The sequence below is a fragment of the Panthera tigris genome, chromosome B4, assembly GCF_018350195.1.
Source record: "Panthera tigris isolate Pti1 chromosome B4, P.tigris_Pti1_mat1.1, whole genome shotgun sequence".
NCBI classification, from domain to species: domain Eukaryota; kingdom Metazoa; phylum Chordata; class Mammalia; order Carnivora; family Felidae; genus Panthera; species Panthera tigris.
This window is the reverse complement of record NC_056666.1, coordinates 124,068,563-124,093,361: the sequence shown is the minus strand read 5'-3', so window position 1 is coordinate 124,093,361 and position 24,799 is coordinate 124,068,563. Positions and strand designations below refer to the sequence as shown.

The 24,799-nt window shown below is 43.9% G+C and overlaps 1 pseudogene; it reads left to right on the top strand.

Annotated features, from left to right (window-relative positions):
* Nucleotides 1–17,542: 17,542 nt before the first annotated feature.
* Nucleotides 17,543–17,984, top strand: LOC102954997 (annotated as a pseudogene).
* Nucleotides 17,985–24,799: the final 6,815 nt, after the last annotated feature.

Here is a 24,799-nt window from a genome sequence, read left to right as displayed (position 1 = left end):
TCTCTATCTACAAACAGGCAGCCTGGAAGGGAGGTAGAGCCCGAGGAGTGACTCTCGGGCACTGAAGGATGTGAGTTGGAGGATAAACACCCCAGCACCCGCCCTCTGCAGTAGAACAATCCAAGGATGTGTATCCTACACACGCTCCCAGAATCCCCTGTGGGACCAAGACCCCCCTATGGGCTTTCCTCCCTTCCCTGCCTCACCCCTCATTCCCCTATATTGTTTCCTGGAATCAGTTCCCAAATAAAGTACTTGAACTCAAACACTTGTCTCAGGATCTGTTTTGGGGGGTGGGGGAACCCACCATAAAAGAGCAGCCAAGACCCAGAGAGTTTGGTCACCTGCCTGTAATGTCACAGTTAGAAAGCTCAGTCAAGCCGCCTTTGACAACCCACCCCTGAACCCAGCTTCCCTCTGCCTTTGGAAGGTTGGAAATAATGCAGATGAAAAGGGGAGCACGCTACAAAGTAAATGATCACAGTGCTTCATTTGACCATCACGATAGTCCTGTATGATGGATAAACAGGTTCATTTAATGCCTACTTAATAGGAAACTGAAGCTCAGAGCCCGGCACAAAATGACTGGCGAATAAGTGACAAATGATAAGATAATTCTCTGCTCCTCCAGGTCCATTCTCCATGTTTCTCTGCCTGTCTCTGCACCTAGAAGACACCACTACTGGACTTCATCACTCAGGCCCCTCATGCTGTGGCTTTGGTTGCAGTCAGTCAATGGAAGGCATGGGAAGGAAGACAGAAAAGTGGTATTAGGCCCCTACTCTCTCTCTCTCTCTCTCTCTCTCTCTCTCTCTCTCTCTCTCTCTGGTGGATCTACTGTTAGCAGTGGCTGCATTCTTCCACCTAAGCCATGTCCCCTATCCAAGCACAGAAAGAAAGAAAGAAAGAAAGAAAGAAAGAAAGAAAGAAAGAAAGAAAAGAAAAGAAAGAAAGGGAGGAAGGAAGAAAAGGGGAGGAAGGGAAGGGAAGGGAAGGGAAGGGAAGGGAAGGGAAGGGAAGGGGAGAGAAGGAGGGAGGGAGTAAAAGAGAGAAAAGGAAGGGAAGGAGGAAAGAAGGGAGGAGGGAGGAAACACTTGGTTTGTCTAGGTTTTATTAGAAATCTAAAATCCTGGGAAATAGGGGTGGATATGATCTAAGTTTGCAAGACCCCAGACCACTTCCCAAGCTTCAGTCTTCCCTGACCCTGTGCCATGGCTTCTGCTCTCACCAGGCAGGGACGGCCCAGGCTCCTGCCTTGCTCTTCAGTGTGTGCTGTGGCTTCTGGCTCTAGCGTCCCAGGGTGTTTCTCATTCCCTACCCACACCTCCATAAATCTATACATAACCCCTTCCTTATACTTTCTTCAATTAACTCCTTCAAGGTGCCATTCTGTTTCTTGCTGGGACTCTTGCTGACTGGAGAGCTTAGCAACCAATACAAGGGAGAGAAAATAAAAGACTTAGGAGCAAATATCATTTTCCACTGTGCAAAGCCCTCTGCATTCACGATCCTCGCAATAATGTGATAAGGTGAGGATAATTCTGTTTCCCATTTCACAGACAAACAAACTGAGGCTCAGTACGGTACCTGGACCAACACACAGGTCAGTTAGAATCAACAGTTCATGTTCTATCCTCTTTGCCACAAAGACCACACTGTTCTCCAGCCTGACTCGCCATTACTGGAAATAACTATTGAGGCGTGAGCCCTCCAACTTTGCCCTGGGCACGTCAGGAAACCCATAACACCCTGACTGTGGCCAGGGTGTAGCATCTTTGTGGCGAAGGAGCATTCCATGAATGGAAACTGCCAGCCTTTCCTTCTGTGAGGAGAGGCAGGATTTCATGTGAACGTGTGATGCCTGGCAGGGAGCCAAGAATAAGAGCAGGAAACGGGAGCCCAAGGGAGATAACTGCCATGAACATGGAGGGGAGGGGGCAGGATAAACAGAGGACTTTCAATTTAGCAAAGCATTCGAGAGCCCGCTGGATTAAGGACAGCCCTCAGGGAGAGCCAGGGATATAAGGACAAGGGGGAGACAGCCGTGGCAGGCGGGGAGACTAAGTGCTGGTGGGGCGATTAAAGGGCGGAGCAAATGAGTAGGAAACCACAGAATCATACAAAACCCAAAAGCAGGCATCTGAAATGTTCAAAAAAAAAAAGAAAGAAAGAAAGAAATTACAAGGCAAAACATAGGCGACCAGAGTTTATGCTTAGTAGCTGAAAGTATTTGAAACAACATTTTGGAATGAGAAACATATGAAATAAAAGGCAGCTGTCATTTGACTTAGCAGCTTGAGAAATGTGACTTGTCCCCAGGGGGAGTTGGAGGAAGGAATAGTCAGAAAGAACAAGTTCAGAATTCTAAATGAAGATGAGGAGCTGAATGGGCCCAGAAGGGCTTTCCCCCATGTTTAACAGTTATGAACAAAATCGGAAATACCAGATTTCATAAGGCCCATTAGAACATACAAATTGTATTCTCCCTGCTCTACGCCCATTTACACCCATTATAAATAAATTCCAGCCTTTTGGTACCCACACTCCAGGAACTTCACATCTATTACCCCAGATTCTCCCAACAACCCTGCAAGTACTATTACTATTATTGTCCCATTCTACAGGTTAGGAAAGTGAGGCAGAAAGTTTGCATAACTTACCCAAGGTCCCACACACAGCTGGCAAAAGGCCAAGTAAGGGAGGAAACCCAAATCGCTCTTTCTCCAGGCAAATTCTACTACCCCGTGGAGAATCCCAAACAGAGGCTTTCTAGATGGTCCGATCCTGTTTTCAGAAGGGGAGCAAAGAAGAGGGGCTCAACATACCTCGGAAGTGATGGAATTTGAGTGGAGTTCTATGGGGCCTGGGAAGAGAAATCTTTAAGATGACTCTATCCAGACCTCGATTTTAATGTCAGAGGATCCTTCCAATCTTGAGGCTTGGGCAGCAAGGTAGCACATTTTTCTAGCACAGTAGCATATATTGCTACCATTTGTGTACTCATTTGCTCACTCAACGAACATCTTTCAAGGGCCAAGAACTGTGTACTATGAAAATATTTTTCCAATAAGCAACCGGAAGGTGCTTGATTTGCATTTCCTTTTGATTTGACCTTTCTTGTTCATTTTAGTGCATTTCCACTTAATTCACTGAATCAGGTCCTCAAATGCTCCTTCAAAACCTCAGTTCAACTAATAATCAGCATACAGCCACCTTTAGAACACTTATGATCAAATAACAGTCCTTGGCTTTTTCCAGTTGTAATTGTGTTTTCTGTTCAGTAACACGGGAAGGTCTGGAAGCATGTATTTTCTTTAGCAAATATGAATAGTGAAGGCCTCTTAGATTCCTGTTTCTGAGCTGAGGAGAGTAATTGAAAGGCTGCTTTGTAAAGGCTCTGAAAAAGCATGAGTTCGACTTGAGTTTTATTAGAAATCTAGAAACCTGGGCAGGGGCAGTGGGGAGGCAAGGAAGAGAATAAAACCATATACGTTTGCCAAATCCTAAAACATTATCCCCCATTTGGTCAGACTAAGCGCCAGGTTCATGCTGGTCTACTCATCAATAAACTTTTGCTGTGTAACAAATGACCCGAAAACATAGTGGCTGAAAATAATAAATACATCATTTCCCACAATCCTGATCCTGTGTCTGCTGGGTGGTTGTATGGGCCTCTTTGGCCAGGCCTGCCTTGTCTAGGATGCCACCCACATTCATATGTCTGGGACTCACCTATGCTGAATGGGGCCTGTCTCCTCTCAGGGGACAGCTGGGCCTCATCACATACATATGAAGGGTTCTCAATAGCAAGTGAGGGCCAGTCCCAAAGGACAAGCACTTTTCAAGACTCTTCTTTCACTCTACTGTCCCGTTGCCCAAAGCCAAGTCAAATCCAAGGGGTGCAAAAATAGACTCTACTTCTTCTTTCTTTTTTTTTAACGTTTTATTTATTTTTGAGACAGGGAGAGACAGAGCATGAACAGGGGAGGGTCAAAGAGAGGGAGACACAGAATCTGAAACAGGCTCCAGGCTCTGAGCTGTCAGCACAGAGCCTGACTCGGGGCCGAACTCATGGACCGCAAGACCATGACCTGAGCCGAAGTCGGCCGCTTAACCGACTGAGCCACCCAGGCGCCCCTAGACTCTACTTCTTAATGGGTGGGTCTACAAAATATTGCCACCATTTTTTTCTTATTCCCTCGGATGCTGGGAGCTTTGCAGGCTGAGGACCCTCCACTGTCAGCCTTCCCCAGAAATTGTTCCTTTTTCCCCAAAGAAAGCCACCTCTCTCAAGGACATTCCCCTTTCTTCCCAGAAGCAGTCTGCAGTGGTAACTGGTCAATACAGAGACACAACAGCGTAGCTCCTTGCCCAAAGATGAGACGAGTCTGAGGAGTCAGGTCAGCCTCAGAGCTCCCCAACAGGTTGGCTTTTGTTGAACCCAAATTGCAACCTAACTCCATTTTCTGCCCAATCCTCCTTCCCTCCCCTTCCACCACAGGTGTCCGTCCTGAGCACACTCCCCAGTAGACCTATTGCCATCTAATCTCTGTCCCAGCAGCTGCAAAGAGGGAAACCTAGGGTTGTGTCACCTGCTGGCTGACAGGTGATGAGAACCCTCTTTCTGTTGACATGAGCAGTGTGTTTCGCCCCTGATGCAAGTTGGCAGTGGAACTGGTAAAATTGCCACGGGTGGTGATCCTGGTGGAGGAAAAGGCACTAATGGGTGCCACTTAACAGGCATTTTTGAAAAATATGGAGGAAACTGTCATTATAAAGTTAATGGAAGTAAAGGACTATTGCTGGAGAACAATGTATGCTTTGAAAGAAGACAACAAATGTCTGAGAGTAAGTAAAAGTCAACTAAAATCTATGCACAAAAGCACAAGGACCTCTTTAGCACCATAGAAAGAAATGCTCATCTACTGCAGCCAAAGATTGGAACCCAAAACCGGAAGGAGTTTGGGCTCCTAATGCCTCTGTGAAGCAGAGCCACGATGTCAGCTTAGACTTTTTCCATGAGAAAAGAAATAAATGTCTACCTAATTTAACGTATCATTATTTGGGTTCTATTTCATGTCTAGTCCAAGTCATACCCTGCTTAGACTGAATGTCTGTGTTTCCCCAGATTCATGTATTAAACGCTAATCCCCAGTGTGATGGTGTCAGAAGGCGGGACTTTGGAGAGGTGCTTAGCTACTAAGGATGGGACCCTCAGGAATGGAAGCAGTGTCTTTATAAAAGAGAGCCAAAGAGCTCCCCCACTTCTTCCACCATGCAGGGACACAGGGAAGGTGGCAGTCTGGAACCCAGAAGAGGGCCCTCACCAGAGCTCAACCATGACCTTGATCTTGGTCAGCCAGGTTCCAGAACTGTCAAAAATAAATTTCTGCTGTTGACAAGCCACCCAGTTTATGGTATTTTGTTAGAGAAGCCCAAACGGACTAAGTCATACTCTAACCATCAGAACTGAGCTTACTTCAAATCAACCGAAAAGGAACAGAACTGGGGCTTCCAGTATGGCAGGGATGTGGCACCAGCAACCTCAGCCTCCATGTGCACACCCAATGCACCCACAGGCAGGGCTGACCAGCTTCTATAGAAGCTTCTATAGAAGCTGCACAAAGTCTTCTGTACCCCAAGTGTCTAAAAGGTTTACAAATGGAAAGTCTCTCTCTGCTCCTTACTAAAACACTTGCCTTAGCCACACCTGTTTAAGAAATGTGCCAGATGACGTGTTTATTCAGCTTACTACATACAGCCAATCTTCCAGGTGACATCTGCACTTTTACAAAAGCCTTCTGTGTTACCTTGGGCAAAGTTTGCCAGGAGGAGGGACAGGACCCCACCAGCCATTGGCTGGTGGAGAAAGGAAGGCAGTGGGTGGCATTTCCAAGGTGCTGATTTAGCACACTCTTTTTTTCTTTGGATGACAAGCCATTTGAGAAGTAGAAAGGAGAGTCTGATAAGGACCAATGTTATCGGCTTTCTGGCTGCTGTAGCTGGATTAGAGACCAGCAGAGGCATGAAGCCAAAAGCAATACTTTACTCCTTCCCTCCTGAATTCAGTTTACACACCCAGTCTCAGGTATAACTGTGAATTTCCTTGCACCCCCCTGCCTCAACACCACCAGATGCAGGCAACCCCTCCCAGATGCCAGACCTGTCCTGAGCTGCTCACTCAAGGAGAAGGCAGGTGCAAACAGAACACCCACACATTTTGGACAAAGCCCACCTCTGAGAAAGAGAGTTCAGGAAGGGCTATATTGTATATGTTCACTTTCCCTGGTCTCAGTCTCACCAATGAGATACGTCCCTTCTCCCCCTGGGGGAGGGATTAGTGAAAAAAAAAATGGAGATCTGGGACATAGATGTATCAAAAGAGACAGAAATAGAGCTCCCTTCTCTGCCGGAAGTTAGGGATGGGTGAAGCAGGTATTCAAGAAAACCCAGTCATAGTACTGGTCCTGGATGGGGAGATTAAGATAACATTCATATCTACCATTTGTTGACCACTCACTATGTGCCAGACACTGTGCTAAACAAACAAATAGCCTGAAAAACTTGGGCTCAACCTGGGCTCCTGTCAACATGCCAAGGGGATAGAGGATGTTAAATGGACCTAGGAGCCAGTTCAAAGAGGCTTCCTCTGCCCAAAGATGGAACTGTTTGAGCATAAATAAATACAATAACTGAAATGGATTGAAACCTATATTTAATCTGTGAGTTTCAGTGATACTTCTCAGAAAACCCTAATTGCTCACTGTTGGAGGATGCCAATGAACAAACTCCATGTTCATAAAGCTGGTAAATAAAGAAAAAGTATCAAGCATTTATTCTAATTTTTCTATATGGACTATGCCACTGGGGAACCAAATAGTAGATGAGGCAAAACCTCTTTTTTAAAAAAGTATCCCACCTAATAAGTGAAGAAGGGATTATAGGATTCAAAACCTCATCATTTTGCAAGCCCTGAAATTAATAAACTTCCTCATGAAGCCTCAACAACTGCTACAGCCACAAAAAAAGACAACCAGACATATACCTCTGGTAGAAGAACACAACACTACCTATGAAGAAGTCTTGACAAGAGAGATCAAATCTAACATGATCAAGACATTTTATCCAAAAACTAATTCATACAGGAATATCCCATTAGGGAGGCCCAACTGGGAAACTCAACAGGACAAACAAACCAATTTCTTTAAGAAATAAGTTCCAGGGAGAAGAAATAAAGATGGAGACAAAATTCTAGAGATTTCATCAACAAATCACAATATGTGGACTTTATTTGGATTCTGACACAAACGAACAGTTAATGAAAAAAACCTGTAAAACATTTATGAGACAAACTGAAATATAAACATTGGTGTATTATTTGATGATATTAAGGAATCATTGTCAACATATTTAGGTGTGATAGTAGGATTGTGATTGTGTAAACTATCTGTTAACTGTGTTAAGTGTTTTTTAAAAAACAAACAGTTCTAATATTTTAGAGATGGACACTGAAATATTTACAGATGTAAGGATATGATCTGGAATTTGCTTTGAAATAATATTGGGGGAGATTAAGTAGAAGTATAGACAAAACCAGCTTGGCCATAACTTGATCATCGTTGAAGCCAGGCGATGGTATCTGAAGATTTATTATATGAATCTGAGTATTTTTGCAAATGTTTATAAATTTCCACAATAAAAGTTAAAAGAAAAATATTCAAAGGGAACTGATTTGGTGGGTGGGTAAGCTGTGGCAAGAAAGAGTTTGTGCTTCACAGCCTTATATTTGGATTGGGGCAGGACCTCAGCTAGTGGTTGGAACTCCAGGAAGTGGGAAGGAAGCACTAGGTAAATGGTCAGGCTCACTGAGGGACTCTAACAACAACACTAAAACTGGAGTACAGTCCCAAGCACCAGGCAGGAATATCATCAGAAAGACCTAGAGAGAGGTGGGGGGAGATCAGCATGGTAGACACATAGACACTTGCTGCTTATGGCTGCCAGACTAATTTCCAGACCCCACCCGCTGGCAGACACAGGGCACTCCATGTACTGCCAACACTGTGTAGATTGATTCCAGAACTGGGCGGGACTGAGCTTGCCAGCAAAGGTCCCCCATGCCTACAGCTGAGCTTGGCAGGAAAAAGGCAGACGGTAGTACCTGCTGTGCCTCAACCCACTGAGACAATTTTAGGATTGAATGGGGAAGTACATAACAGAAAGGTTTGGTTGCCTACCTTCTCTTTCTGGGAAAAGTTCTCAGCCTCTATGTGGTTGAGACCGCCATGTTGGAACCACATGACCCCACCCCTCTGGCCACAGCTGACTGTTCCAAGAATGCACACCTAACCCAAAGGGGAAAAAATTCATGGACTGAGTTTAGTCCACCGCATTCCTACTCAAGTATTGGAACAAGTAAACTTAGAAACCAAGATTAATAACTGTGAACCACACCATCACACAATAGAGGCATCGAACTTATAAGGTCATTGCAATGGACTGTATTTTTCTGTCCCCTGAAAACTCATGCTCAAACCAAATCCCCAACATGACAGTGTTTAAAGGTCAGCCTTTAGGACATAATTAGGTCATGAAGGTGGAGCCCTCGTGAATGGAATTTGAGCCTTTAAAAGAGACCCCAGAGAGCTCCCTCACCTCTTTCTGCCATGTGAGGGCACAAAGAGGAGTTGACAGTCTGCAGCCTGGAAGGGAGTCCTCACCAGAACCTGACCGTGCCGGCACCGTGATCACGGACTTCTAGCCTCCAGAAACTTCTGTTGTTTATAAGCTTCTCTGTCTGTGGTATTCTATTAAAGCAGCCTGAACAGACTCAGACAGTATGTATGTAGGTTTGGCTCCAGTTTACCTGTGTGACTTTGGTGTCCTTGAACCCCTGTTCTCCTATCGATAATGTGGGAGTAATAAAGGTAACTATTTCAATGTGCATTTCACAAGGATAGAGTGCAAATGTTTATAAAAATACTTCTATAGTAAAAGTTCAATAACTATGAGCTATCATGAATATTACTAGCAGGGTTAATACTACCCTTGGCTACGACCATGCTTGGCCACATGAGAGCAAAAGAAGCCAGTCACAAGAGACAACAATTCTAGCGCAGGTTGAACACTTCCCATCACCAGGCACTGTGCACTTTGCTTGACAAGTAGCAACCGACTAAAACCTCACGACAACCCCTGAGTCTGGCAGGACTTCACCAGTGAGGAAACTGAGGCATAAACTGATTTGCCAAAGGTTTAGGAAATGGCGACAGCAGGAATGAAGATTAGCATTGTGCTTCAGAGCCTATATCCTTCACCATTCTGTGACTACTTCATTAGGCAGGTAAGCAAACTGAGGCCCAGGGAAGATCCTGCAGCTCCAAGAAATTGGGTAGGGGGACATGGGGAAGGGGCCCAAAAGCCAGAGAGTATGACTTGTGACCCTGATGTCCAACTCCAGGTCCTGGGAGGCCCAAGTGAAATAACCTGGTGAAGTCCTTGAATGATCCCCCTTCATCTGAGTGAAGTTTTCTGTTCTGAGTTCTGACTAAAACAACGAGAATTCTGATGAGCTTCAGTCACCCACATTAGATCCAGTGCACCAAACCTCTGCCTAAGGGCTCTGGTGCCAGGAAAAACATCATGACATGGGTATTACAGCTCAAATGTCTGGTTATTCTAGTGGAAGCTCATCCCATCTAGTGGAAGCCCCATCTAACTGCTGCTTCTATATGGCAAATCCCCGTTAACCAGAATAAACCCTCCATTCCCCTGCACAAAGAAGGCCTTGTCCGAGAGAATGGTCAGCACGTGACCAGAACAAGATGTAGTGTGGATAATTCTCTTTTGAGAAAACATCCCTTCAGGCACAAGTCACAAAATAAACAGAGACAGGGCAAAACCACTAACAAGAGAGAAATTGGAAAGCCAAAATGTTAAGGACAGAGCAAAAAGAGCTTTTTAAATGAGACCAGACTAAAAAATAAAGACCTTCTCCTTCCCCTTGCCTGTTTTTCCACCCATCACCTCCAGCCCTCAATTTTTTTTTTCAAAAGCCATTTAAAAAAAAAAACTATAAATTTTTCCATCTGAGACAAAAGTTGTTAAATGGAAAGAGAAAATGGAGCAAAGAATACCAATTGTCAACTCTCTGAAGCTAACTGGTAGACCTTAACCATCTCCAGTTTTGTCCTGAGAAACCCGCAGCCCTACACCCATACCCAAGAATCAACAACTAGGAAACTATATAACGGCACAAAGAACTTGAAAAGCCAACATGGGTTTAAAAAGATAAAAGAGGATGATCCTCTTTAAATAAGGCAACAGCTAAGTGTAGCAAAGGCATTCCATTTGAGTTTACAGAGAGAAGCACCATAACTCCAAAATCAGGTAGCTCTGGGACCACATCTTGGCCCTGCCAGTCACCAGCTAATGACCTTGAGCAAGTTACTTAGCTTTTCTGGGCTTCAGTTTCTTCATCTACATAATGAGGGTGATTAAAAATAGCACCTACCTCAGAGGATTGCCATGAAGATTCATGCACAGCGGCAAACTGGACACACTCCATAGGTGTTCACTATCATTTTTATAATGTAATTATCTAATTATTTTGTGATTATTATGACATGATTATAAAAGTAAGGAAAACCAAAGTTGTATCAAGAGCTTAAGCAGCATATGTGACTGTGGGTTCTATGGGAACCTTCAAAACAAAATGGAAGCACACACACAGCTAACACACCTCAAGAGGATGGAGCGCATCAGGCCTCCTTTATACGGACTTCCCTGAAGAAAAGTAGTATTTGTGGAATGACCTGTGTTGTTGTTGTCAATGGAGCCGTGCTTGCAGTGATTGGTGTCTACGTTCTTCAAGGTGGAAAAGCAATGCTTGGTGTTGGGTGGCCTGCTAAAACAGGAGCCCCAGAAGCCCTTAGTGGAGGGTTGAGCCAACAGGTAGCCTCTGTTCCATCACTCTCAACTTTCCAGAAGGGTTCCTGGCATAGCAGGAGTGGCCTCCTAGTGTTGTGGTTAAACAAATCAGCAGTGGAATCCCACCGGCCTGTGGTCAATTCTCTCTAATGCACTGGCTAGATGCACAGCCTTAGACTTATCGCTTCACATGTCAGAGCCTGAGCTGCTCCATCTACATCATGGCAGTAGGGAACCTCACTGCACAGGTTTGTGGAGAATTCGATGAGATGATATACCACTTGGCATGGGGCCTGACCCAGAATAGCCACCACATAAAGGGTGGCTCTTATTTTCATTGGAAGACACAAGAGCATTCTAGCACAGGAAACTATCAAGCTCATCACAGCCCAAGAAATAAGAACATCAAAAGCAGAGATTTCAAGATGAGTTGGAGATTAGAACCTGCACTGTCCTCACATAAAAAACATCCAGATGTTGAGACTAGGGTGGACCGAAATGCTGATCGTAAAGAACATAATATTCCCAATCATCAAAAGTGAACAACTTAGGCAAACATTTCTGGGTGTTCATTAGAACTCAACATGGTACTGCTGAAATTCCAGGAGGAAGGACACAAGTTCATCAGAGTGTCCACTAGTCTGCCAAATGCCTTTTCCAACAGCCTGACTCTCAACCACACATCTTCAGTTGAAAGAACTCCATTTAAAAAGCCATCTGAGAAGGCCCTGGCCAAGAAAGGAAAGTCACTTTCCATGGATCAACAAAGAAGAATCCTCTCTCTGCAGCCAAAGCCTCCCACTACTCCTTTCACCAATTAGTGAAAATACCACCTTGGTCTCAAAGCCAAAATCAACGGCTTCACTTCATGTGACTTTCACTGATGATTGAGCAAAACCAACACCTGAGTCCCCTTCAGGTGTACTCCCCAGGGATGGGCTCCAAGACTACATTTAATACTGCAAATTAAAGTCCTGATACTGCATCTTGGAAAAATGAACCGGTATTAAAGAAGGATCTTTCCATACTGAATCTTTCTCTGAAACAGAGAATGTCAAAAACAAGACAAAGCCTCAATACATGCACAGCCTACGAGCCATGGAGAGGACTCGGTTACACAGAACCACACCTGAGAGCCATTTGAAGGAGAAAGGGGAAAGAATTCAAGAATTCAAACAAGGAAACAAGACAGTATATTCATAGCCATTGCAGATAACCCCCAAAATTTAGCAGCTTAAAAGAGTATCAAATACTTATTACCTCAATCAGTTCCTATGGGTCCAGAACTCTGGAGCACCCTAGCTAGCTAATTCTAACTTACCTGAGCCTATCGCTCTTTGCCCCAGGCTATAGCCATCTCATCCCCCAACCACCCCAGCCCCAACATATAGTTCAAAACAGGGGTCTATCTCCCAAGAGCAGAACTTGGTTGCCTCTATGTTTGGTTGGTTAGTTGCTATTGGTTTGTTTGGGGTTTCATTTTGTATTTCTTATATTCCATGCTTTCCTCTATAATTTGTCCAGAATTGATTGAAGCTTGGTTTTCACAAGAAGAGACTGAAGCCTGTGCTAATTCACCATCTTGGAAGGATCTGGAGATCTCTTTTAAAACTTTATATATACAATATAGACCCTATTGCCTGAATGATTCCAGAGACTGTCAATCAAAAAAGATGGTTAGGGGCGCCTGGGTGGCTCAGTCGGTTAAGTGTCCAACTTCAGCTCAGGTCATGGTCTCGCGGTCCATGAGTTCGAGCCCCGCCTTGGGCTCTGTGCTGACAGCTCAGAGTCTGGGGCCTGTTTCGGATTCTGTGTCTCCCTCTCTCTCTGCCCCTCCCCCGTTCATGCTCTGTCTGTCTCTGTTTCAAAAATAAATAAACGTTAAAAAATTTTTTAAAAAAGATGGTAAAGTAGGGAGTCATCTTTTTAAAATGATGCATACATACCTTGAGTATTTTAACTTAAAAAACAAAAAACACACAAAAATTCCTGAGACAATCTGCTATTGCTACTCAAAGGAAAACAGTTCATTTCTTTTTATTGTTAAAAAAGGAGAAGGAAAGAAAACTAACCCAATGCTGCCATGTTTGAGCCAAGGGTTTTTCCTTGAATATTGATCTGCTGGTCAAAGTTCCATTTTTTCTTTCTGGCAAAAATAATAGCCATTTAACATTATCTAAACTATCCTATTTCTGTTTCTTTAAAATGGAATAAGAAGTCAAAGATGCTTGTAAGAAATCTGATTGCAGAATTTTAAAGTTTTTCTATACCACAACTATTTTAATGCAGTTATTTTTAAGTATCTCATTACTCTTTTTTTTTTTGAAACATTCATCCCCATTTTCATAAAAACAACCCCTCACCTGCAGTCCTGTTTCATCACTTTTTAACATTTGTGAAAATATTTATTGGTAATCAAGTGCATTAAGTATAATCAGCTGGATAGGTTTGGAAACAAACATTATTCCCTCTTGGTAAAAATACAATGATGGGAGAAAAAGAATCTCATTCTATAAAGGAGGCAATAGCCATGATTATTTAGTGTACCTTCAGGGCTAACTAGAGAAAAAAAGAGTGCAGATATAGACACATCATCCAGCCCTTCTGGAAAAACTGTTAAATGGACATCAGGTAGGAGAAGGTCTACATTACCTCTACTAAGATATGATTTGGTAATCAGCTAATAAGATATCTCAACTCAAGACACCCACTCCTCGGGGCGCCTGGGTGGCTCAGTCGGTTAAGCGTCCGACTTCGGCTCAGGTCACGATCTCACGGTATGTGAGTTCGAGCCCCGCGTCGGGCTCTGTGCTGACTGCTCAGAGCCTGGAGCCTGTTTCAGATTCTGTGTCTCCCTCTCTCTCTGACCCTCCCCCGTTCATGCTCTGTCTCTCTCTGTCTCAAAAATAAATAAACGTTAAAAAAAAAAATTAAAAAAAAGACACCCACTCCTCCAATTTAAATACTTGTCTCCAACGACTCAAGTACTTTGGGGGGAAATGATATATTAGGTGAATGTCTTCCAGAAACAACTTAAGTCAAACATCAGAGTCTACCCATGCATGAGTATTGAAAGCCAACTTCTCCTTCACAATGATGCCAGTCTAGTCTTTCCCCTCCAGTCCTCCAGGTTCTCATCAACTGGTGCAAGATTCTCACCCTGGTTACTCAAATAACACAACATTGTTGCTAAGCTACACTGGGCACATTGCTTCCCTGCCTAAAGCAGGCATCACACAGGAAGCCTGGAAAGCAGGCTTCCCTCCTGAGAGGCAAAGTGATAAGAACACAGGTCCCAACACAGGCCACATGACTTGCTAGATGTGCAATCTTCAGCAAAATACTGAACCTCTCTGAGCTTTAATTTGTCCATATTGAATGAGGATTCATTTATTCAGAAAATGTTTTTGAAGTGCCTGCTACATGTCAGGCATTGTGTTAGGTCTGGGCATCCATAATTAATGGGCAGAGGTCCTGACATTGTTAAGTTGGCATTCCCTTGGGGGAGACATAGAATTCCAAACTGAGGTATGTGCTCTGAGGGAAAATTACAGAGCATTATACAAGGGTATGGGAGAGACTAATTTAGCCTGGAGAGGTCATGGATAATAATCATCTTTACCTCATAGATTCTTCTGAGGAATAAATGAGATTGGGAGCTTGAATAGTGCCTGGCACATGGCCAGAGCTCTGTAAATGGTCATTACTTCTGTTATTCAGCACAGTCAGATGTCAGCCTTGGGGGGGTTGACAAGTGTACAAATGCCACGTTTCCCGCTCAACATGCCATTCCTGCCTGCATTTCTGTGGCTCATTCTACCTCAGAGCTAACTGGCGGTGGGAAACCAAGTCTTCTTGGAGAAAGAGCAAATGGAAGGGACAGCAAAAAGGTCTCCTGGCATTTAAATGGAGCCAAAGAGTTTTCAGAAATATCTCGCTATTGCTAATGAGAGGAAGCCAGTTCCTTTCTCTTTATTGTTTAAAAAAAGAAAGAAAAGAAAACTAGTAGTGAATGAATGAACATGACTGTCCTTAACCAAAGAACTCTTGGTGAGAAGGGTTCTTTGAGCAACTTGGGTAAGAAATAATACAAATAGTAGGATCTCAATCATCTCCATTTAGCCTTTCAAGAGTTATTCTGGCCATTTTCCCTGAGGGATCCATCCCTGCCTTGGGTTCCAAGGAATCCATGCATTCTCCTGAATGGCACCTCTTCCCTGGCTTCACAGCCCAGCAGGGGGCCAACACAGTCTGGTTAATCAAGAATGAATGAATGAATGAATGAGACTAACTTTTCCTTCTCCGTGATATTTTTCCTAATCTTTCTTCCATTCAACCTGGAGAAGTATATTCGAATCTCAAAATGTCAAGGCTAGTGAGCTGTGAGAGCTCGTCCAACACAGTCATTTTCAAATAAGTGTTGACACAGGACACTTTTGTCAGATGAAACTTTTACCCAAAACCCTACTGCAGAAAATGAGGAAACAAAGCAGTATTTTCCATGTAATGAACTCAAGTTATTTGTCAATGATTTTGATTGAGGTTCTCTGACGGATCCAACAAGTTATACTGTGGAATTCTGCATAATACAGATAGTTCCGTCCTATACTAACTTCAGCATCTAATTTTTTTCTTTGTATTTTTGTTGTTGTTGTTGTTGTTGTTGTTGTTGTTGTTGTTAGTGCTGCACAGGTGCCAGATCCTGATTTCCACAATCAGGCAATTACAATTTGTCGGTAATCTTTATGTGGTAAATGAGAAAAACTCCATTCAACTTAGATCAAAGGGGATAAAAGTGGAAGGGAGCATTTCTTTCAGCTCACATAAGGAAGAGTCAAGGGCTTTAGGTGATTCAGCCGTGAGAGTCTCTTCACCTCTCAGCCCTGCTCTGCCTCTGGTAGACTTTATCATCAGAGAACTCTCTGAGCTGGAGGGAAACATGGTCCCAGTAGCTCTAGGTTTACACCATAGTTAAAGCTCATGATCCTAGAAGAAAACAGAATGTTTTCCCCCTAAAGTTCTGGAGAAAATTCAAGGACAGGCCCTGATCAGGCAGTCTTGGGTCACATGCCCTTTTCAGAAGGGATAACTACAGGTCAGGGAAATGGGGAACTCTTATTGGCCAGGTTAGGGCCGTGTTGCCATGTTGGTGGTGAGCTAGGATCTGAGGTCAGCCCCTCCCATGCATGAAGAATGGGTTTCCCACAGGGAAGAGGGTTTCTGTTAGCAGAACAAGAAGTGAAAGGGAAATGTGCTAGGTAGACAAAACCCATAGCTCCCAGAGCTCACTTAACATGCATAAATAGTTGCATACATAAGAGTTTTGATAGCTCACCTTCCTATCTCAGTGTAATGGAACAGACTCAGAGCTTGAGGGATAGCAGGAGTTTTTGGTCTGACAATGAATCACTAACAGTTATTCAGATTCCTTAATCACGAAGTGTTACCTTAGGAGGGATTTGATGAACACTATCTTCAGCCAATTTAAATCTTTCTTGTTTTGCAAAACCAGAATACTTTTCAAATATGTCTTGAAACATTCAACAACATTTTTAATAATTAGAAATCTCAGTTCCTGTTCTGGAGGCTATTCACAAGATACTTCAAAACTATCTATTTTGTACTGAATGTTCAGTACAAATGTAACCTTTCTGTTGCTTTAATGAACCTTTAGCTGTTGCTGGAGGCACAGCCATATTGTGAGCCCTACAGTGCCATATTGAAGCCATTCTGCTTAGTAAAGTCAGAACTGTAACAAAAACTTAAATATGGAAATGATCTATGACATTATATAGTCACACTCAGCATGTTCTATGTTCTGCTGTTCTACCCAGCTGATCTATTAAGCTAAGACTACGCCTCACCCAATCTGTACTTGACAATGGCCTACACATGTGTTATAAGAATGTATTCACTCGCACAATTTTAGACAAGTGGATGAGTGCTGGCTTAAATTGTTTCTAAATATTAGTGTAACATCCCAGCCCCGCAAATCAGTGAGACTTCCACAAGAATTTTAAATATATGCAGAGCTCTGGTCCACAGTCTGCATAAACCATACGATATACGTTAAAAAGCACAATGGTGGTGGTTTTCATTTGCTACATTGTGATATATAATACATTCTGGTGTATGTTGTCTACAGTCCTTTTTAATCAACTTTATTGAGGAACAATCAGCATGCAATAAAATGAACCCATTTCAAGAGTATATTTCAATGAGTTTTCTAAACAATTAAAATTAATTTTTAAAATGATATTCTAGGGATGCCTGGACGGCTCCCTTGGTTAGGCGTCTGACTCTTGATCTCAGCTCAGGTCATGATCTCACAGTTTATGGAATCGAGCCCCACATCGGGCTCTGCACTGACAGCATGGAGGCTGCCTGGGATTCTCTCTCTCTCCCTCTCTCTCTGCCCCTCCCCTGCTCGCTCTCTCTCTCTCTCTCTCTCTCTCTTTCTCTCTCAAAAATAAATAAACAAACGTAAAAAAAATAAAATAAAATGATATTCTAGATTATAATCTTCAGCATTTACATTGGATCTAATCGTTCCCATCTTAAAAATACCCTCCCAGGAAGATGGTTTTTGAAGCTGTCCCTGAATTCACAGCTGAGAGAACACGGCAACCCAGAAAACCAGGAGTGGAGATTGATCCTGCGAGAGAAAGGGGTTCATCATGGTGGATGACCTGAAGCGATTCCTGTAGAAAAAATTACCAAGTATTGAAGGGCTCCATGTTATCATTGGGTCAGATAGAGATGGAGAGCCTATTATTAAAGTGGCCAATGATAATACTCCAGAACATGTTTTGAGACCTGGTTCCTTATCTACTTTTGCCCTGGCAACAGACCAAGGAAGCAAACTTGGACTTTCAAAAAATAAAAGTATTATTATCTGTTACTATAACACCTACCAGGTGGTCCAATTCAATCGTTTGCCTTTGGTGGTGAGTTTCATAGCCAGCAGCAACACCAATACAGGACTCATCGTCAGCCTAGAAAAGGAACTTGCTCCATTAGTCAAAGAATTGAGACACATTGTGGAAGTTTCTTAATCTGGCAGTGGTTTTGACGTACACCTTATTTTCATTATAACAGACACAATATCAATCCAACAATCTTTAGACACAGCAATGCTTGTATCCATATACTCAAGAAAGGGCTCCTTCCCCACCTTCCACTAAAGAAAGAGCTCATAGATATAATTTCTGGACAGATTGTTATCTTTTCTTGTGTAGGGTCTTTTTTTAATTTACTGAGATCTGGGGATACCACAGAAATGGTTCAGTACATCACAGCTCCCATGGAGTTAGTCCAGTCACCAGATATGCATGAGTTTCTATCCAGGGGGTCAGAATCAAAATGGTACTTAGATCCACTTGAGCCGTTAAGTGCTCCCCGTTATATAAAATGCCCAGGCCTGCAGAATTTTTTATTGTGGATAATAATGAGGACGTATTTTTCCTTATATTGTTTTATTTCTTTGCATTGAGTGTGAGGAAGGTAAAATGGCTTTAGCAAAAGTAATAAAATCAGTACAACCACTACCTTTTCTATATGTATATTATTTTGCAATATAGATGAATATTGCTAATTGATTTGATTCTTCTCAGAGAGTGCTGCTCTTTAATGAAAATGAAAATGATAGCTAGTGCCTTTTTCTCCACTCTGCTTTCTATAACCAATCAGTGTTTTAATGTTTGTGTGTTCTTTATAAAATTTAAAAGTGATTCATTATTGAATTCTGCTTCCAATATTGGTGTGTATGTAAACATGATAGTATGGCCAATTTTTTTTCATACATGAGTATAACTAAAATAGTATTTTTTAAAGTTAAAAAAATATATATCCTCCCAGGGATTAACAAGACCAGGTACTTTTTAAATATTATAAAGCCATGATAATTAAACAGTTGGGTACTAGAGTATTATATTAGATATTCGTTTGCTAGGGCTGCCATAACAACATACCACGAACTGGGAAAAATGTATTGTCTCCAGTCCTGGAGACTATTAGTCTAAAATCAAAGCGTGGGCAGGGCCATGCTCCTTTGAACACTGTTGGGAAAATCATCCTTCCTTGCCTTTTCCTGACTTCTGGTGATTTGCAGGCAATCTTTGTCACCCTGACTTAGAAATGCATCATTCCAGTCCTCCTTTTTCATACAGCTATCTTCCCGCACATTTGTGTGCAGATATCTTCGTGCACATTTGTCCTGTGTCCAAATGGACACCAGTTATATTGGATTAGGGGCCCCTCATGACCGAATTTTTTTAATTTGATTTCCTCTGTAAAGACCCTATCTTCTTTTTTTTTTAAGTTATTTATTTATTTTTAAGAGAGAGAGAGAGGGAGGGAGGGAGGGAGAGAGAGAGAATCCCAAGCAGGTTCCGCACTGTCAGCACAGAGCCCAACTCGGGGCGCAAACTCACAAACTGTGAAATCATGACCCGAGCCAAAATCAAGAATTGGACGCTTAACCGACTGAGCCACCCAGGAGCCCAAGACCCTATTTTCAAATAAAGTCACATTCTGAGTACTGGCGGTAAGGACTTTAACGTGTCTCTTTTGTGGGACACAATTCAACCCGTAACAATCATGAATAGCAAATGGAGTAGAATTTTACCAGAAACTGACCCAAACACACACTGAAAATTTATCACATTCTAATGTGATAAATGTGGCAATTCAAACCCGCTGAGAAAAGATAGATTACTCTATACTTGATGTCTGAATAACCAGGTAACCGTCTGTTATGTCAACAGCTAAGTTGTATCAATTCTTCACACCTGGCACCTGATCGCTTCCCAGTTCCCGGTTCTAGTCTGCAGGGAGGTCCTGCTGCCCCTCGGTTCTAGGGAATACTTCAATAGCCTTCCAAAGAAATTCACCTTTTTGCAAGGACTGGTTTGAGTTGGTTTATGTAGCATGCAATCATTTCAGAGGTTGATGGCGTCCCAGTTGGGCACTCCTTTACACAAGGAGAAGTTTATATGTTCTTCATTAAAAAAATTTAAAAAAAAAAATCTTTTAATTCTTGTCTGTCATCCTGACTCCTTCCCAATTCCATCTGGTGTCTTGCCTCTACCCGGAAGTAGACTATCTGATGTCAATTGGTTCCTTCTGCATCTTCCATCATTCTGGGCCGCCAAGAAGTGATCAGTCAAAGCAAAAGCTGTCCTTTGAGGGCCACTAGGAAGTCTGCAAAGCCAGCTAAGATCGCAGCTATTTTAAAACCCAGACATCTAAGTATTTGGCTAGGATCCAGAGTTTCCTGCCTCCCTGCAATCTCCTTCCAGAGGAGAATCAAACTGTGAAGAGGAGGGAAACCACCTTGATTGGACCTCTAATTCCCAAAACTATTGGACTCCTTACTACAGAGAGGGGGTTCCTTGGAAGCTGGCTTATTAAAATATTTTTTCTGAAACTTGGTGAGATGGAGGGCAGCGCTAAAACCAGACCAAGCTTACTTGGTTAGAGGCTCTTTCTCTTCCAGGATTCCTCTTACAGCTTTTTTCAAATAGTAACAATAACACCTAACTATTGGGCACTTACATGCCTTGCATGTATATGAAAAGACTCCCATGATTACATTATAGAATTCTCACAACAGCCCAATAAGGTAGGTTCTATTATTATTTCCATTTTACAAGTGGGGGAAACTGAGGCTCGGGGAGGTTAAGCAAACTGCCCGAGACCACACATTTAGGAAGTGACTGAGCTCGAATCTGAACCCAGGACTTGTCTGACTTCAGAGTCTCTGCTCTTAACCACCACTCTGGGAATCCTAAACTAAAATGTCAACAGGCATCAGGGAGGCACAGAAAGGAGTAGTGCAGACCAGGGGGAAGACGTGGGGTGTGAGGGGCAGAATGGTGAGGTAGAAAGCCTGCACCCCATCTGGAGAGGATGCCCGATTGCAGCAACAGCCAGTCACAGCCTTCAGGGAATGTGGTCCAGTGTGGCCACAGTTTCCAGTTTCAAAGAGAAGTTTGTAATCTTGGACTTTATACTAAATGTCCCAACTTTTAAATGTTGGGCACTGATTCAAACACTTTTTGAAATACATTGTGCAGGCCGAAAAACTGGCATCTGCAGTCCCCCATTAGGCCGGAACTCTGATTCTGCACTATTGTGTTTCCCATAGGAGGAACTTTATCCAGACCACCCCCAACCTCCCGCCCATTTCCTCTGATTGGTGAGCTTTGGCACAGGAAGTGGGCATGCCCAGGAATCTCCATCCTGGGAGCCAGCGTGGCTTCCGGGAGTGCACAGCCTGTGCCCCTCAGGCTGGGTGGGAAAGCCCAACTATTCAAGGATGGGGCGCCCACAAACCCACTTCCTTGAGAACAGAAAACCAAGTTCTCCAAACTGCTTTATCAGAGCATGAGCTTCCTGTGACTGCAATACCAAAGTGCCACCAAATGGGTAGTTTAAAACGACAGATACCCTCTCACAAATCCGGAGGCCGGAAATCCAAAATCAAGGGGTCAGCAGGACCGTACTTCCTCCTAAGGTTTTTGGGAAGAATCTTTCCTTACCTCTTCCAGCTTCTGGTGCCTCCCCGCCATCCTTGGCGTTCCCCAGCTTGCAACTCATCACTCCAGCGTCCCCCTCTTCTTCACTTGCCCTTCTCCTTGTGCGTCTCTGTGTCTGTTTTCTCTTTTTATAAGAACACCAGTCATGTTGGATGAGGGCCCACTTCATCCAGTATGGCCTCATCCTAACTAATTACATCTGCAAAGCTTTTTCCAAATAAGGTCACATTCTGAGTGGACATGAATTTGGGGGGACGGCAGGGAGGAAAGGAACACTCTTCAACACAACAGAATAGGTTCTTTTTTAAAAAGAGTTACATGTTAATCTCCACCTGATTCCAGCATCTGTCTCCAAAAAGGTTCCATTTGAGAGAGAAAACAAGGGCTATTGTTTCTTTTTATTCTCCCCCCAGAAGTTTTTTGTTTTTTGTTTTTTTTAAATTTAAATCCAAGTTAGTTAACATATAGTGTAGGGTTGGTTTCAGGAGTAGAACCCAGTGATTCGTCACTTACATACAACACCCAGTGTTCATCCCAACAAGTGCCCTCTTTAATGCTCATCGCCCACTTAGCCCATCACCCCCACCCATGACCTCTCCAGCAAATCAAATATTGTTTCTTTATCTCAAACTCCAACAGCCACATTCAACATTCATGGATGTTAGCAGTGTGCAACCTTTTTTTTTAGAGAGAGAGAGACCATGCGTGCACAGCAGGGAGAGGGGCAAAGAGAGGGAGACAGAGGATCCAAAGCAGGATCTCCACTGACAGCAGCGAGCCCGATGTGGGGCTCGAACTCACAAACCGCGAGATTATGAGATGAGCCAAAGTTGGACACCCAATCAACTGAGCCACCCAGGTGCCCTGTCCATGAGCAATCTTTAAACTGCACTATAATTAGGTGCATTTCTCCCCTCCATCCTTTTTTTCTCTTCTTCCCTCCCATTTCCTCTTATCATTTCTCTATCTTTGTGCTCCTTAACCACTCTTGTGGTGGTTAGGTCTCTGACAGATGTTGCCATGCTGTAGTGGAAAGGCTTTAGGGTTATACAAACCTGGATTCCCATCCCACCCTGCCACCTACCAGCCCTTAGGACCTGACTCTTCATGAGTGTTCAGTAAATATGTGGACTGAATCTGCTGTTAGATGAGAGGCCTTGAGATGGGTGCATTGCTCTCCTGTATCTCAGTTTCCTCATCAGAAATGTGGAAGTAATAATAAACATCACAGGTGGAACACCCCTATGCTTGATGAAAGAGACAAGTCATCATGAAATAACAGTTCCGTAAGGGCAAGACCAAGGAAGCAGGAATGTCACTTGGTGAATGGTTCTAGAAATAAAGAGAACCCACAATAGCATTACCATAATAAACGGGGCAGCCCTGAAGACCTTTCAGGCTAGGCACAACACCAGGAGCTACTCCTGTAGCAGGCTCATGCTATCTCTTGCCCTCTCCCTCTCCTCTCTCTCTCTCCTTCCCCCTCTCCTTTTCCATTGCCTGAGTGCCTGTTTCACAGCACCCTCTACACTCCCACACACAGGCCCTAGCCTCCTGCTTCTCCGGCCATGAAGTTTCTAGGTGCTATTGTCTTGAGCACTTGGAGCACTCCTGAGAAACACTTTGACTCTTCACCAAAGCCGCTGACGTAGGAATTGGTTGGTATGTGTTGCTCCCACATGAAGTTGTGTATTATTTTTTAAAGTGATCCTTCTCCATTAAGGCCTAAGCAAGAAGAAAATGGATGGAATTGCAACACCACAGCCTGAGAGAAGAGCAAAGCAACAGTGTGAGGGAGAACCTGGGGAAGCTTCCGCAGGAGGAGCACCGTGTCTGTAGAGGCCCATCATGATGATGAATGCCACATACACACATAAACACAGCTTCCAGGGAGGGCGGGAAGGTGGGGTGGGGGACAATATGCGTCTAGGCCTTTGTGAGGCTAGGGAAGCCTTCCCAGAAGAGGTGATAATGGACACTGAAGGCCACCTCAGGGTAACGCAGATGAAGGAGCAGTGATGAGGTGAGCCAAGCATCTCAGGCAACGGGAGAAGCTGGTTTGAGAACTTGGTGACAAGGAAACCCATGACGGGCAGCACAGGCAGGGTCTGGGGTGTCCAGCCACAATCAACACCAGTGTCTGTGCTGAGCAGCAGGAGCATGGTGGGATCTTCACTGGGGCAGCCCCTGTGAGACGGTGTGGGTGTTCCCTCGGGCCAAAATGGCCTCCGAGCCCGACACTCTCTGCCTTCCTTCTCCTCCCAGAGTCGTGCGCTCTTAACATCCTCTAGTAAATGCACTTGCTGCTAAAATTAGTTAAAGCCAATTCTGTTTCCACAGGAGCCCTGCCTGTTACAGTGATTAGTATCAGGACGGTCCCAGGCAGCAGACACTCAAGGACGCGGGACTCAAGAATGGATTCTCTGGCCTGGTTCTGTCTGAAGTCAAGAGAAAATAGCTGAAATTGGAGGATGGGACTCTGGCAGCACAGGGCATTTCATGGGTAAATCCGGCAATTAAATTATTACCTGTTATCTCTTAAAACAAAATGTCCTTGTAAAGTAAAGCTGGGGGGAGGCGGGGCACATGGCCACGGTCTTGAACAGCGTAATGGACCATGAATTGAAGGACTATGGATGAGAGAATGGATCCTGGTCTCCACTTCATTCCTACCTACCTAAAAGGATTAAGCATTCTCACAGCAATTAAGAAAAAAAATAAATAAAAAGGATTACACATCCACCATTTGTAAGTGCCTAGTGCCTTCCAGTAGGGTAAGCAGCTCAATCACTGGCACCTCATTGATGGGTTGGCCTAAAGGAAAGTTCCAGAAGACAAAGAGTGTAGGCATCTCTGAAGAGTTTCCTATAAGGGGGAATGGCGAAGCAGCACCAGCTGGAGGCGTGGTTCTCAAGCCTGCTGCAGTTTGGAACCCTTGAGATCAATTGAACTCTACTTAACCTCCTGATATTCCTTCCATGTGTGAGGCGTCCACTAGTGTGACACTCCCAGCCTTTTTCTAGCCTCCTCACTCTCCTGGTTGCTGAGGAAGAGGAGACACCTCGGATTGGAAAAACTGGGGTGCAGGCAGTGGTGTGCTGGTAAATGTTTAACAACTGGCTCTGTGGGGCCGAAGCCCTGGTGTGTCGCATTTGACGATCCCCATGGCGTAAAGATTCCCATCTCGCCGTGGCCGGTTCCGAGCCACCAGCATGAAGTCAGGAAGAGATGTACACAAGCCCAGCCGGCCAACTCCGGCACACCGTGAGAGCAGGAACACCGACCCTTGTGCCCCTTTCTTGTTGGGATGTGACTGCCCACCGGAAATCTAC